The sequence below is a fragment of the Miscanthus floridulus genome, chromosome 15, assembly GCF_019320115.1.
Source record: "Miscanthus floridulus cultivar M001 chromosome 15, ASM1932011v1, whole genome shotgun sequence".
Lineage (NCBI taxonomy): Eukaryota > Viridiplantae > Streptophyta > Magnoliopsida > Poales > Poaceae > Miscanthus > Miscanthus floridulus.
This window is the reverse complement of record NC_089594.1, coordinates 81,965,096-81,979,495: the sequence shown is the minus strand read 5'-3', so window position 1 is coordinate 81,979,495 and position 14,400 is coordinate 81,965,096. Positions and strand designations below refer to the sequence as shown.

General features: G+C 46.5%; 1 long non-coding RNA gene across 1 annotated transcript; it reads right to left on the bottom strand.

The window, feature by feature from the left end:
* Positions 1 to 317: 317 nt before the first annotated feature.
* Positions 318 to 1,540, bottom strand: LOC136508500 (uncharacterized). The gene is made up of 3 exons (XR_010771999.1): positions 1,413 to 1,540; positions 1,223 to 1,315; positions 318 to 438 (listed from the first exon to the last, which is right to left on the bottom strand). It is a non-coding gene; the product is annotated as an uncharacterized lncRNA (long non-coding RNA).
* Positions 1,541 to 14,400: the final 12,860 nt, after the last annotated feature.

The following is a 14,400-nucleotide window of genomic DNA, read 5'->3' as shown; positions in this document are numbered from 1 at the left end:
TTGGGAAACAGGTGCATAGGAATAGAAAAATGAGGGAGGATGGATCCCACTTATGGGGCATTATCTCCCGATTGCAGCAAAATTTATGAATTTGAACACAACCATATTGCTGTCAACTCAAGGCAAAACTAAATTATCAAAATATGGTACTTAATTTCATTGGGTGCAAAATTTTCCTAGAGATGTAAATGTTGTACCACTGACATATTAAAATATAAAGCAGACCAGGAGATGAAAATAGAACATATACCTTGACAACAATGCACAATGAATCAGATTGCAGAGAAGAGAACAAACAAGAACAAGATTATTCAAGTCCACTTTCTCGAACTGCTCATTTGAGACCACAAATCCTTTGATGAATTCCATGAGCTCGAGGAGCATTGGTTGCTGGAAAGTCCCAGGAAGATGTATACGGTGGCCTTTATGAGACATAACCTGTAACCAATAAAGCATCTTCTGTGACTTTATCAGTAGAAGAAGTCAAACAAAAATTACATTTCAAGAATAATCTCTAGGACCACCAAAGTCTGACTTACTAAGACAACAAACTATGGGTTTAACCACCGGTAACCTTTATTGGACCATTCAAAATACCAAGCATTCCAGATGGAATCAACCACTATGCTGGTGCTTGCAACAAATGACAGTATGACACTAATAGGCACACTGAAAAGTTCGATAAAGTCTTTTTTTATTAAACTGCTTCCAGTTGCTTTCTATAAAACCAAAGGAAACTCTCTTATAAAAAAACTACTTCCAAGCTAAAGTGGAAATTGTACATTAGTTAGTGTCATGGTGAGTTCCAGGTTTGATGAGCTTTTGTGTGGAGGAGGTGGTGCCTAAGTGTACCATAGTCCAGCTCTTACCATGTACAGCAAAAAAGGGAAGAAAAAAAGGCACGCTGCTCAAAGCATGCTTTCTTTTACATCAACGTTTGGGAGGGCTTTATATCATTTCAGTGATGAAGGATATTCTAGTTACAACATGAAAGACCTAGTTGTCAAAAAATGCTTCAACCTCAGGTACAAGTATTTTTTAACATTCACAAGAGCTAATAGCAGTATTTTTAACCTCAGGTACAAGTATTTTTTAACATTCACAAGAGACCAAACAAAGGAGAGACGAGGAAAATATAGAAGATTATACTGCCAGGCAAAGTGTTTTTTTTAACATTCACAAGTGCTAATAGCAGAGCAACTGAGAACAATAAGTGAAGCACCTTGGTACGAGTATCCAGAGTGATTTCTGATAAAGCTTCCACAGAGTAGGGTAGTTCATCTTTGAGAACCCAGTTATCGTCCTCAAGAGACATCTAAAACAAATCAAATTGGCACTAAGTGAACAAATACAAGTTCAGAAATACTCGACTGTAATCTATAAAATCTTGTGATGACGAACTAACAATATACCTTGGAATAAATTTTACAATCACCAAACAGTTGCAATACATCCGATGAATTAATTGCTGATGATGAAAAACCAGCACACAGCGAGAAAATAGCTTCAGGAATGATAACAACATTTTGTTCATTCAAAAGAGAGAATTCCTGTCATTAAAAAATGAACCAGTGATTCAGCTTGCAAATCTCAAGGAAGAAAGAAAATGGATGACCCATTCCACATGAAGCTTACCGATGGACATAGTGGTGCATAGCATAACCACAAAAGGCAACAACATACACTATGGAGTTAGGTGAACTGAAGTCCATTTCACCCCCTTTATTCGTTATTAGTGTTAACCCAAATAGCAAACTTTTTCTTGGCAATTAAAGATGCAAACACACATTCGCCACTACACATGCACAGCAAACTCACCAATCCATGAATGCCCCTAATCAGAAAACTAAACACATACAAGGGAACATTCTTTACCACTAAATTGACCCGCATGTGTGTAAGGGTGCCACCAGGATTTGGTAGTTGGAAACATACTCACAAATCAACTACTCCTGGCTCCCAATACCTAAACTATAAGCAGCATGGTAGTATATACACCCTCCGTTCCCAAATTTAGGAGATTTTAGTTTTGCCGTAAGTTTAACTTCTCTGACTTTGACCAAGTTCATAGAAAAATGCACCAAATCTACAACATCAAAATAGTTTCATTAAATCCACCATAAAATATGTTTTGATAATGCATTTATCTGGTATTGTAGATGTCAATATATTTTTCAATAAACTTGGTAACTGTTAACTAGTTCCTTGGACACCACATGTCATCAGTAAACTTCAGCAGACAGCCTTATCTCTTCTTCCCCTCGTCACCACTGCCCACCCCGCATGCTATCGTTGCCTCCGCACCAGCGCCGCCCGCCCACGACCCTTTTCCCGAATTTCCTGGTGTTTGGAATCGAACCCAACACCGATGAGATAAGGTGTCAAAATAGTGATATATTACTCCCAAAATATGCAGTGTCAAAATAGTGAAATATTACTCCCAAAATAAAAAATCATTCAGTTCAGATTGGGTTGTTCAACAAAAAAAAATAATGATCTTGCCAAACAATTGCCCAAATTAAATCAATTTCACCACACTTTATGCTAAAAAATCATCTCACCACAAGCCATCAACAGGATCTATAGGGGAAATTTAGTCTAGTTTTTAGAAACCAAAATCATCACATCACAGATCACACACAACCTGCAATTCTATGCCAAATGGAGAGACAAAGTTCATAAGAAAAGGAGAGCATACCAATCAAGCAATGACAGTAGAAGAGCAGATGAAGACTAGAAGGCCAACTTGCACGTGCTCCCTGTACATAATATTATCAACGCTAATTAATCACACAAGGCCATACAGATAAGGCGAAAACTTGAGCACAAGGAAACTTACTTCCAATCGTGACAACTTGTGTAGAAAGAAAAATTGAAGAGTTGAATCCTTTAGTGCTTCCTTATTGGATATTAATCAACATGCACAAGAAAGAAAGAAAAACTCAGAACTGGTCTTTTTGCAACGAGGACACATGTATGCATTTCAATAGTTCCAAGACTAACGTATACTTGCACTTGCAGCTTAAAGTTCAATTGATTCTCTTCTCTCTTTTTATATAGAACAGTCACAGCATGTTTTTCGCATAAAGGACTAAAGTAAAATTACTATGAATTGCCATCAGTGTGAATTTTGTCTTAATACTTGAAATAAGTTGTAGATCCGGCACAACAAAACTTACATGCAAGTGATGGATTGTGATGTGTACAAGATATTGAATCCAGCTGATTCCTCTGCAAAATCAACTAAAGAAGTAAACATAGCATCTAAATCGGGTTCCTTCTCCATAGAGGGGAAGAGATGTGGATCTAGATTGAATGAAAGTTTGGCAAGAAAAGCAACACAAACCTTGAATCTTTCAGTCCTTTCTCACATTTGTCTCGTCCTTTCTGCCACCAAGAAAAAAGTACAAGAAAATTACTTGTCCCCAAACCCTAGCACACAGGGGAATGGGATGGAAGGAAAGGGATGCCTCCCCAAACCCTAGCACACAGGGGAATGGAATGGAAGGAAAGGGATGCTGAGGTGATGCAGCTGGATGCGGAGGGGAATAGGGATGCAGCGGTGGTAGCCCTCTTGCTCGCCGGCGGTGGCCTAGGGCTACGGCGGCGTCCGTCCCTTGGGCTGCGGGGTCTAGGGCCGCAGCCTGGGGTGGCGGGATGCTGGGGCGACGGCGGGCTGGGGCGGCGGGGAGCTGGGGCGACGGAGGGCTGCAGCGGCGTCCGTCCCTTGGGCGGTGGGGTCTGGGGTCGTGGCCTAGGATGGGTGGATGCTGGGGCGACGGCGGGCTGGGGCGGCGGGAAGCTGGTGCGACGGCGGACTGAGGCGGCGATGGCTGGGTGGCGCTGTCTCCGTCGGTCTTCGATAGCGTGCGGCTGGAGCGACGGCTTGGGCGGCGTACGTACGTGGGGTTCGAGCGGTGGCTTCGGCGGCGTGACTGTTTGGGTGGACGGGAGGATTGGTCCTGGTGACTGTTTGTTTTATTGAACTCAATATTTCGCTCCCGCGCCGGCTTCTATTTTGGCGCGTTCAGTCTCCCGCGCAGGTATTTCACATCTACTCGGTTGTGCGCCTACCCCTTTTAACGACACTTTGAGAGTGGATGCATTAGGCTACGACGACAATTTTTTTGTCTATAACTTTCGCCGACACTTTTATCGTTGGGAGGAGAAACGCCGACATATAAGGTGTAGCCTTAGGGTACTTTTGGCGACAGTTTATATGACGCTAAAAGATGACACAATTGCCAACATAAAATGTGTTGTTCAAACCCTAGATTTACCAACACCTAAGTGTAGGGAAAAGTGGGTCATGGTGTAGTGTACTTAGATTTCAGCAGAACTCTGTCCAAGAAAATTTCATAATAAATTCAAACGAGCTCCGAAAAAACTGAAATTTGGCACACACACACCTTGACTAAATCTTTTTGAATCTATCCCCAAAAGATTAAGACCCAAAAACCTCAGAATCAACGCAGATCTCAAAAACTATCAAGAAAAGAGGTTTTTCTCAACTTTTCCTCTCCAACAGGTGGATCTTTGTGCTCGTGAGGAATCTGCCAAAACTATTTGATAGAGGTGTTTCTCAAAGGTACTAGCATGTATCCATCCAGCCAAATCATCCTCAAAAACTCGGATTCAAGAAATCCAACAGAAGCTCAAGAAGAGGGAGACTAGAAGGAGAAAAAACAAATCGAATCGGGACACGAGATCAGGGAACCACTTGTTTCATTGCCACAAGATCAGATCCAACAAGGTCTAGTTCTTTTCTCATAGACAGAGGTACTCAATCTCTCATCTAAGAGATCTCTCACAGGAGAAACTAACTCTGGATAAGACTACAGAAGACACAACCTAGAGACAGGGAAACTAAGACTCAACTAGAAGAGACAGGGAAACACCATGACAATTAAACCAGTTCCAGAAAAAACCACTATGAGGCATGTATATGATCACAGCGGGAGAAAGCACCTTACACGTCTTCTCCAGTATTTTTTAGTTTTTACACGCGTACAATTTTATTTCTTTGAAGATTTAGAAGAGACAGGGAAACACCATGACAATTCAACCAGGTCCAGAAAAAACCACGATGAGGCATGTATACGATCACAGCGGGTGAAAAGCACCTTACACGTCTTCTCCAGTATTTTTTAGTTTTTACACACGTACAATTTTATTTCTTTGAAGATTTTTTTTGTATTGGCATGTTGTTTTCTCTATACATTTGGTGGTTAGGCCTCACTTAGATCTCTAGCTGGTTTGTTTCAAAAACAAAAAAGAAAAAAATAAAATTGATGGGTTCAAGTTCAACAAACTCAATTAGTGCTAGTCATGAGATAAATGTAAAGAAAGCAACGGTCATATTGTGATGGTAGTTAAGCCTCTAATTTATATTTTGTATCACATGGGACGTTCGATTTCAATACATTATATTTGTTTCAACTGCTTCCTCCATTTATAATTATATGACACCATTTTTCATTTGTTTTCACTGTCTTTCTTAAACAAATAAACCAGCCGCTCCTGCCACCATTTTTTTTTCTTTTGCACCGATAGAACGGTGCTTCTTACACAGCCTTCTCCATGCCTTAGAAAACTCCTTGAACCGGTGCTTCTTAAAGCATCTCTAAGAGCCTTTCTTAAACTCACTCTCTGAATCATCATTTGGAGAACCATTTGAATAAAAATCGCTTTCTAAATTTTTGCACTCTCCAATAGCTCTTCTACATGCATTTTCTATGCACTCTAGAGAGCCAATCCCGCTATACATATTTGCATAGAGAGAAAACTGGTATAAAGGATGCCAATATTTGGAGATCTAATTAAAGAAGCAAGAAAAAAATCTTTATTGGTATCAATAAGGAAGAATATAAACAGCTCTATTGGAGTTGCTCTTCACTGCTAAACCAGAGGATGGCGATGAGAGGTGGATGATCATCGTAAGAGGCATCCTGTCTGTGGAAGCACCTGAGTTTGGACGTGGGGTATTGCAGGCTTACTTCCAAGTTTCAAGTCTCACTTGTCATGGTGTGGCAATAAGGCTTGGAAGAGTACGTTAGGATGAAGAAGCAGTGTATGTAAGTAAGTTTCAGTTATATTGATCCATATTTCCCCTCTCTCCTCTACAGCTATAATCCAAGGGTGTTACATAATAAGTTACATAATAAAGTGTTGGATCTTGATTAATAATAGTCATTATCCAAAACCGGGGTAATTAATTTGCAAAAACATACGTACGCAGGTGATATGTCAACCACTACCCATACCCGGTTGCAAACTTGCAATAGGCAAGCCCCACCTCCGTATATCTCGGATTCATCTCACTGTCCTACTTCGTGGGCATCCTTGTACGTTGCAACCTACGAGCGAGAGGCGCCGCCTTACAGCATTCTCGCGAGATATGGAGGAAGCCGCTAGCCGCTGGGGATAGCAGCCCATGGAGACTCGCCGAACAGAGGATTTGCGAAGGGGCCAGCAGGATTCATAGGAATGATTTGTTCGCACTATCGACGTGAGTCCTCCTCCAGGCATCTCCACTGTCATTGAATTCGATGCATTGCAAGATGACAATTTGGCGACAATGTCGACCTGATTGCTTTGCTTTAGCGAATGTTACAATACCAGGGAGGAAGGGGCTTGTGCCTCACAGATTCAAATCTGAAGTCTGAAGAGTTTAACTTCTGAGTCTCTAAGAAACACTAGAGCACTGTAATGCATGGGCCTGCATTTCTTCTACCATGATGTGTTTGACGTCAGTCTGCTGCTGATGGTGTCTACTGATCATTCCAGACCTGCATGGACAGCAGTAAAATTTCATTGTCATTAACTTTTATGGTGATACTGATAAGAGGAGGAAATGCCACTATTTAGCATTTTTGTATCACCGACTCCCGGCAAAATGCTTGCCCATTTAAGGTGAGAGTCTCACATATCTTTTCATTCTAGGGAGGCAAATTAAAGCTGAGAAGACTCACACTGTTACACGAAAGCACTGTATTGCTATCAGGTTAGCCGGATATTCATTTCCTTCATGTCTCACATGACACTCACAGCAAGCATACAAACCACCCGTCATTGATGAACACTTAGGACCCGTTTGGAGGAGCTCCGGGGGGCTCCGGCTCCGGCACTGTTCATGTACTGTAGCACGGAGCCGGCGGAGGTACCCGAGGTGAGGAGCCGGAGCCGCCAGGAGCAGCGCCAAACGCGTCCTTATTCATGATGGTTCCAGAGTGAACTCATGACAAATGAATGGTGCATGAATATTAGTTGAATGACTTGCATCAATGTTTTGTGCATGCTTACAACTTACAACCCAATGGATACAAAGACTGTTATAAATACTCATCATATAACATATGTCGTGGCATCAAAATTTTACATGAGATAGAGTTACTCATCCTGTATCTATTATGGGGGCATGCAACTCTGAAGTATTGGAGGAAACCAAAATAGCACACTTAGTTTTGACTTCTATAGGAAAATAACATGTGAGTTGATGCATGTCTGCATTGTGTTGAGTCGCACTCCTTTCTAGGTTCGTACTAACTTGTGAGTTGATGGCTACCTGCAACGTGTGGAGTAGCATTCCTTTCTAGGTTGGTTAATGACGACGACCAAGATTAAGGTTTCTTTCTCCGGGGCATCATAGGTGTTCCTGTGAATTGCAGTCGCCGTAGATAGCGGTGCAGTGTGTGGAGTTGCATTCCTTTCTAGGTTGGTTAATGACGACGACCAAGATGAAGGTTTCTTTCTCCTGGTCATTATAGGTGTTCCCGTGAATTGTAGTTGCCATAGAAAGCGGTTCAATGACATGATGCTCTTCGTATTTGGGGATTCCTTTATCGACGCTGCGCAATAAGTATTCAACTATTTTAGAAAATGAAAAATATACGACCTCTGTATCTGCACACAGCCAGTTCGATCTTACAAGATTTCTAACTCAAACAATGGGCAATTGAAAAGGGAAAAGAGCACAGTCAAACACTACTACAAAAAGCATTTGTAGGGGCGGCTGGTAACCCTTTGTAGGGGCGGTTTGGCCAGCCGCCCCTACCGAACCGTCTCTACAAATCATGCATTTGTAGGGGCGGTTCCCAGACCGCTCCTACAAATCGATTTGTAGGGACGGCTGGTACTACAGCCGTCCATACAAATAGATTTGTAGGGGCGGCTCGTATTACCAGCCGCCCTACAAATCGATTTTGTAGGGGCGGCTGTAGTACCAGCCGCCCTTACAAATACCCATTTGTAGGGGCGGTTCAATCTAGAACCGCCCCTACAGTATGTTTCCCGCAAAAAATCAAATTTACAATTCAAAATCGCGTTGCCGAACGCCCCGCGACCAACGTTCCGAACCGCGTTCGCGTTGCCGAATGCCCCGCGACTAGAAGCACAAGAGTATTATACAAACTACAATTACAAGTCCAATTCACAAGAATATATACAATCCATCATTAAATATACAAATTCCATACACATTGTTATCAATGTCCTAGAGCTAGCCTTTCAGTCTCACGAAGGTGTTGGTACTGAGGATTTGTACCTAAGTCAGACTCTCGGTCATGGTAGGCGCCTTTGACGTGTACAATCTGGTCCAATATGAAGTTGCAAAGATCGCCGACGAGCTCTAAGAGTTGGTCATCCTTGTATGGGTCTCTTTTCATTTCTTTCTCTTCTCTCCACTACAAGAGAACAAGTTTCGGTTTAGTATTTCATACCATGTACGAAGTTTTTATACTACGGGTGAAGAGGTTCAAACTTACCCTTAAGGGGTGTCTCCTGTAGGCACCGGTGTTACTCATCATCAAACATATATAGTATCCACAATGTACACTCCCAGGCTTCTGCTTGGAGCACTGTGTTTTTTGCATATGAAAATGTTAAGTAATGCTTTTGACAGCCATGTAACGGAGTACTGAAGAAGTTACACTTACCGCACATAGTGTTTTTATAGCTAGCTTTTCCTTCCTTGCTGGATCATGCCTTCCGTGATGATTAGTGATATAGAACCTAAATGCCATGTTTGAATTATTTTAGCAAATACAACTTGTTAGAATCCAAAAGTGAACGTTACAAGTACGTATACAAACATATAAGCTAATGAGGATTGTTGATATGTATACGTCTTGAGAATCGATATGAAGTCTTTGTATGTCACCGGATCCCTATCTATTGAATCAAAGACCCATGCCATGCTCCTCCCAACATCGACGGCTATACAAATCCAGTGGTTGCTGCATGGATTTAATCATAGAACTAGATAAGCCCTTTTGTATCGAATAAAATATATCGAACAAAGTTTTAAGTATAGAGTTGAACTTACTCGAAGTTGTATGGTAGCCATATAGTAGAGTGTTGTTGGAGAGTTTTGAAAGCCAGGGCAATGTATGCCGCAACCTTAAGGGACTCTTCCCTTAGTTTCGCCGTACGGATGCGCTCTTTCTCTTGAAGAGTCTTTGCAGTAGCTAGCTCTTTGGCATCCAGTGTCCACCATTTAGGGTAATTAAAATTTGTTTGGGCTATAGCTTGAGGGTCTTGATACCCGGCTTTCACACTTGGCATTTGTTTGATAATGTGCACTTGCATTCTACAAATCACGGCGTGGGTTAGTTACAACAAAATTCAAAGATTACATTCATATCATATCGGGAGGACAAGGACTTACAGGCACCACGTGCGAATTAGATTCATCTCCATTTCTCCCAGGTGAAAGCATGTGTGCATGTCATTGAAGTCAAAGACAATTTTCCCGGCTGGGCTTCCAAATGTGCCGGTGGGGAAGCATGCTTGTATGAGATCTATGCTCGTTGGGAGAACACACAAGTACCAATCATGGAACCTTCTCATTCCAAGTGGTAGGCGCTGGATGTCCCGGTTTGGTAGGAAGGGCTTGCCTCTTTCATATGTTTTCGGGCAATCCTTTGACCATTTGATGGCATAAACATTTGGTTACTGCTTTGCAATTTGGTGGAGTTTGCTAGTGACGGCCTCCTTAGAACCCCGTGATGGGACTTTTTTAACTTGGTTCTCAGGCTTGAACTGGTCATGGGAAAACCACTTGGACACCGACGAGACATCTTTCATCGAAACATAAACTAGCCTTATGGTGATTGGATGCTTCTTTCGAAGTTCCCATTCAGGCACGTCCTCATCTTCTTGTGCATCATCTTCTTCAGGAGGCACTCATTGTTCATGTATCGGCTGTGCTTGTTGAGAAGACTGTGGCATCTCATCATGCACTTGCTCGGTACGAGCTGGAGAAGGTTGTGGCATCTCATCAGGCACATGCTCGCTAGGAGGCGGGAAAGAATGTGACATCTCAGGAATGTGGTGGTCACGAGATGGTGAAAATATCTCCCCGACCTCAACAACTCGCTCCAAATTTGAGAGAGGGGGAGGCGGCGAAGAAGCAGTCAATATAATGTCCCGTTTGTGCCAGAGGATGAACTGCCCCATAACGTCTCCGAGTAACACCAGCCCTCGGGAGTTGCGTAGTCTATCCTCCACTACATGAACTCGGGCTTCACTGTACGCACCTCGACCCTAGTGTAGTCCGGTGGTATCTTATTATTGTGGTGTAAGCCACCGGGAGGATGTGCCACACCCGTTGCCACCTCCATCACAGTGTTCTGCCGGCCGCTGAGAAACACCAAGGTGCAACTAGTTGGTTCCCGTATGCGATCGATAGGGGTTGTGGCTGTAGTGGAACCTTGGCTGCTAGGAACTTTCGGAGGGCTGCCAACTAATGCCAGTTCTCCCGGCGGCGTCACTAATATCCGTGGCTCCGTAGACAGTCCTTGCTCCTCCAGCGCCTTCGCAACTAGAGCCTTCACTTGGAGCTCAAGATTAGTCTCCCGGTCTCTGCCATGTTTCTTGTACATGTGCCTATCCTCTTTGAATCCTTGCTTCCAGGTCGTCCTTTTTCCTAGCCCCCTGGTGCGGCCTGTGTGCTCCTTGTTTCCCAAGCCAAGGCTAAGCTCGTCCCTCTCTCTGGAAGGATTGAATGAGCCATTCTCCTTGTCTTCAGCATATTTCAGTATCCTTGATACTGTCTCTTGGGTCTCCGGCTTATCAAACTTAAGATTACCGCCGGATGATTTTGTACTCCTCGCATATATCCAATTCCTTGAACGTACCTTCAAATTCGTCATATCAAGATTCCCAGCATGTGGGGGTATGGCCCCCGGTATCCACAAGACAAGACATGGGCCGCACCATTAGGGGTGGCCTAGCCCACAAGATCAAGGCGTGCACGACGCTGCTCGGCGTGCACCACAAGCTATTGTATAGTACCAAATATGATACTTTCCTTGTAACCCTGCCCCTCTAGAGTATATGAGGAGAGGCAGGGGTCCCCTAGCGGACAGATCCATCTAGATCGATACATCTCATATTCAATACAATACATCAAAGACACAGGACATAGGGTATTACATCGATCAGACGGCCCGAACCTGTCTAAATCACTGTCTCTACGCCTTGTGTCACCATCCGGTTCCTGATTACGCGCACCCCCACTGACAAATCTACCATCGTGGGATACCCCTCAGTGGACTACCGACGATATTCTGTCGACAGTTGGCACACCAGGTAGGGGGTGTGCGCTTGATCCTCTGGCGAACCAGATGGCGTACCTCAAGATCAACATGCTTCGCGGCAGCTCGGCTGATCACGTCGACATCCTTCAACAATCACGGTGCATCTCCGAGCAGCACGTGTCGCCAAGTCGAAGCGTTGCTATCCCTACAGCGACTGATGGGCGACCGACGGCCCGCTAGATGGCAAGATTGAATCGGCCAGGCAAGCTACGTACGGCAACATGCAAATAATCCAGATCTTGGAATTCACATGTGCATGCACGCATGCTTGCACCACATCATCAGCAGCTGTAAACCGAACAGGAGTCAGGGATTGGAACCTGCTTGGAAAGTACACAACGCCTTGGTCTCCGATAGCGCCATGCAAGCTAAATAAATTAGATCGGATCTGCTCCGTTCGGCTCGATGAGGGCTGGGTTCTTGGCCTCGATGACTGCCCCGAACGTGGGGCCGGCGCCGGAATCTTCTCCCGCAAGCTTGGCTTCGGTTGCTGCTGACTACCGACTACGACACCAGGCAACCTCGAGAAACAATAGTTGATGCACAGGAACAGGCACGGCCGTGTCTACATGGCGTCCTCCAGCTCCGGCTTCTCCAACGAGAGAACCATTCTGTCGACATACTCCTGGAGCATTAGCCATGTTCGACTACCACGACGAATTGCAAAACAAGATAAGTCACGCTTTAATATTCTTCTAAATATTATCCGATCTTCATATATCGCCATAATGTTTCTCCGAGCTGTTTTCTCCTTATTTGCTCTCCAAACAATTTTTCGAACCCTCGAACAGTCATGTTGATGCTCAGACGCCTTCAGAGACGGCCCTGTCTTCGGCTTCTCCCTACACGTGCTACGGGCTCCGCGCTCTGCATTATGGGTGATCGGCAGCGGCTCCTTGGTCACGCCTGTTCCTCCTACACGTGCACAGGCTCCGCACTCGACGTTATGGTTAACAGGCTAGCTAGGGTTGGAGACTCAGCTACACACTAACTATTCGAGCGGTTTATATTAAATATAAATATATTTTCACGCCAACTGTTCGCCGAGCTACATACGTTATTTTTTCTCCGAAGTTCATATATTTTTACATCATGTACTACCCGTTCTACATGTTTGTCTTGCAGGATCATCGTCCAGGTGGTCGGACCACCTGGTGCTCGGACTTCTTCACTGATCAACTGGTCGGACCGCTAGGTTCCTGGACTTCGTCGCCGGCCAGTTGATCAGACTGTTCACCGGTCGCTTCTACTCAATGCTCACTTCGCCGCCGACCACTTGACCAGCCTGTTCGTCGCTCGTGCTTCATCGCCAGCAACGCCGGTTACTCCTCGGTGCTCGGATTCTTCGTGCTCGAGGACTAAGTGGGCACACTTCACCGCACGCACGTCGCCAGCTATGCCGGGGACTCCTCGGTGCTCGGACATCGCCAGCTATGCCGGGGACTCCTCGCTCCTCGGTGCTCGGACATCGCCAGTGGCGTCGGGGACTCCTCGCTCCTCGGTGCTCAGACATCGCCAGCGACGCCGGGAACTCCTCACTCCTCGGTGCTCGGACATTGCCGGCGACACTGGGGACTCCTCGCTCCTCGGTGCTCGGACATCGCCAGCTACGCCGAGGACTCCTCGGTGCTCGGACATCGCCAGGGACTCTTCGCTCCTCGGTGCTCAGACATCGCCAGCTACGCCGGGGACTCCACGGTGCTCGGACATTGCCAGCGACGCCGGGGACTCCTTGGTCCTCGGTGCTCGGACATCGCCAGCGGCGCCGGGGACTCCTCGCTCCTCGGTGGTCAGACATCGCCAGCGACGCCGGGGACTCCTCTCTCCTCGGTGCTCGGAGATCGCCAGCGACGCCGGGGACTCCTCGCTCCTCGGTGCTCGGACATCGCCAGCGACGCCGTGTACTCCTTGCTCTTCGTTGCTCGGACATCGTCAGCGGTGCCGGGGACTCCTCACTCGTCGGTGCTCGAACATCGCCAGCGGCGCCGGGGACTCCTCGCTCCTCGGCGCTCAGACATCGCCAGTGACGTCGGAGACTCCTCGCTCCTCAGCGCTCGGACATCGCCAGCGACGCCGGGGACTCCTCGCGCCTCAGTGTTCGAACATCGCCAGCGACGTCGGGGACTCCTCGCTCCTCGGTGCTCGGACATCGCCAGCGACGTCGGGAACTCCTCGCTCTTCAGTGCTCGGACATCGCCAGCGACGCCGGGAACTCCTCTCTGCTCAGTGCTCGGACATCACCAGCGACGCCGAGGACATCTCGGTGCTCGGACATCGCCAGCTACGCCGGGGACTCCTAGCTCCTTGGTGCTTGGACATCGCCAGCGGCACCGGGGACTCCTCGCTCCTCGGTGTTCGGACATCGCCAGCGATGTCGGGGACTCCTCGCTCCTCGGTACTTGAACATGGCCAGCGACGCCGGGGACTCCTCGCTCCTCGGTGGTCAGACATCGCCAGCGACGCCGGGGACTCCTCGCTCCTCGGCACTCAGACATCGCCAGTGACGCCGGGGACTCCTCGCTCCTTGGCGCTCGGACATCGCCAGCGACGCCGGGGAATCCTCGCGCCTCGGTGTTCGAACATCGCCAGCGATGCCGAGGACCGCTCCTCGGTGCTCGAACATCGCCAGCGACGCTGGGGACTCCTCGCTCCTCGGTGCTCGGACATCGCCAGCGACGCCGGGGACTCCTCGCTCTTCGGTGCTCGTACATCGCCAGCGACGCCGAGGACTCCTCTCTGCTCGGTGCTCGGACATCGCCTGCGAAATCAGGGACTCCTCGCTCCTCGGTGTTCGAACATCGCC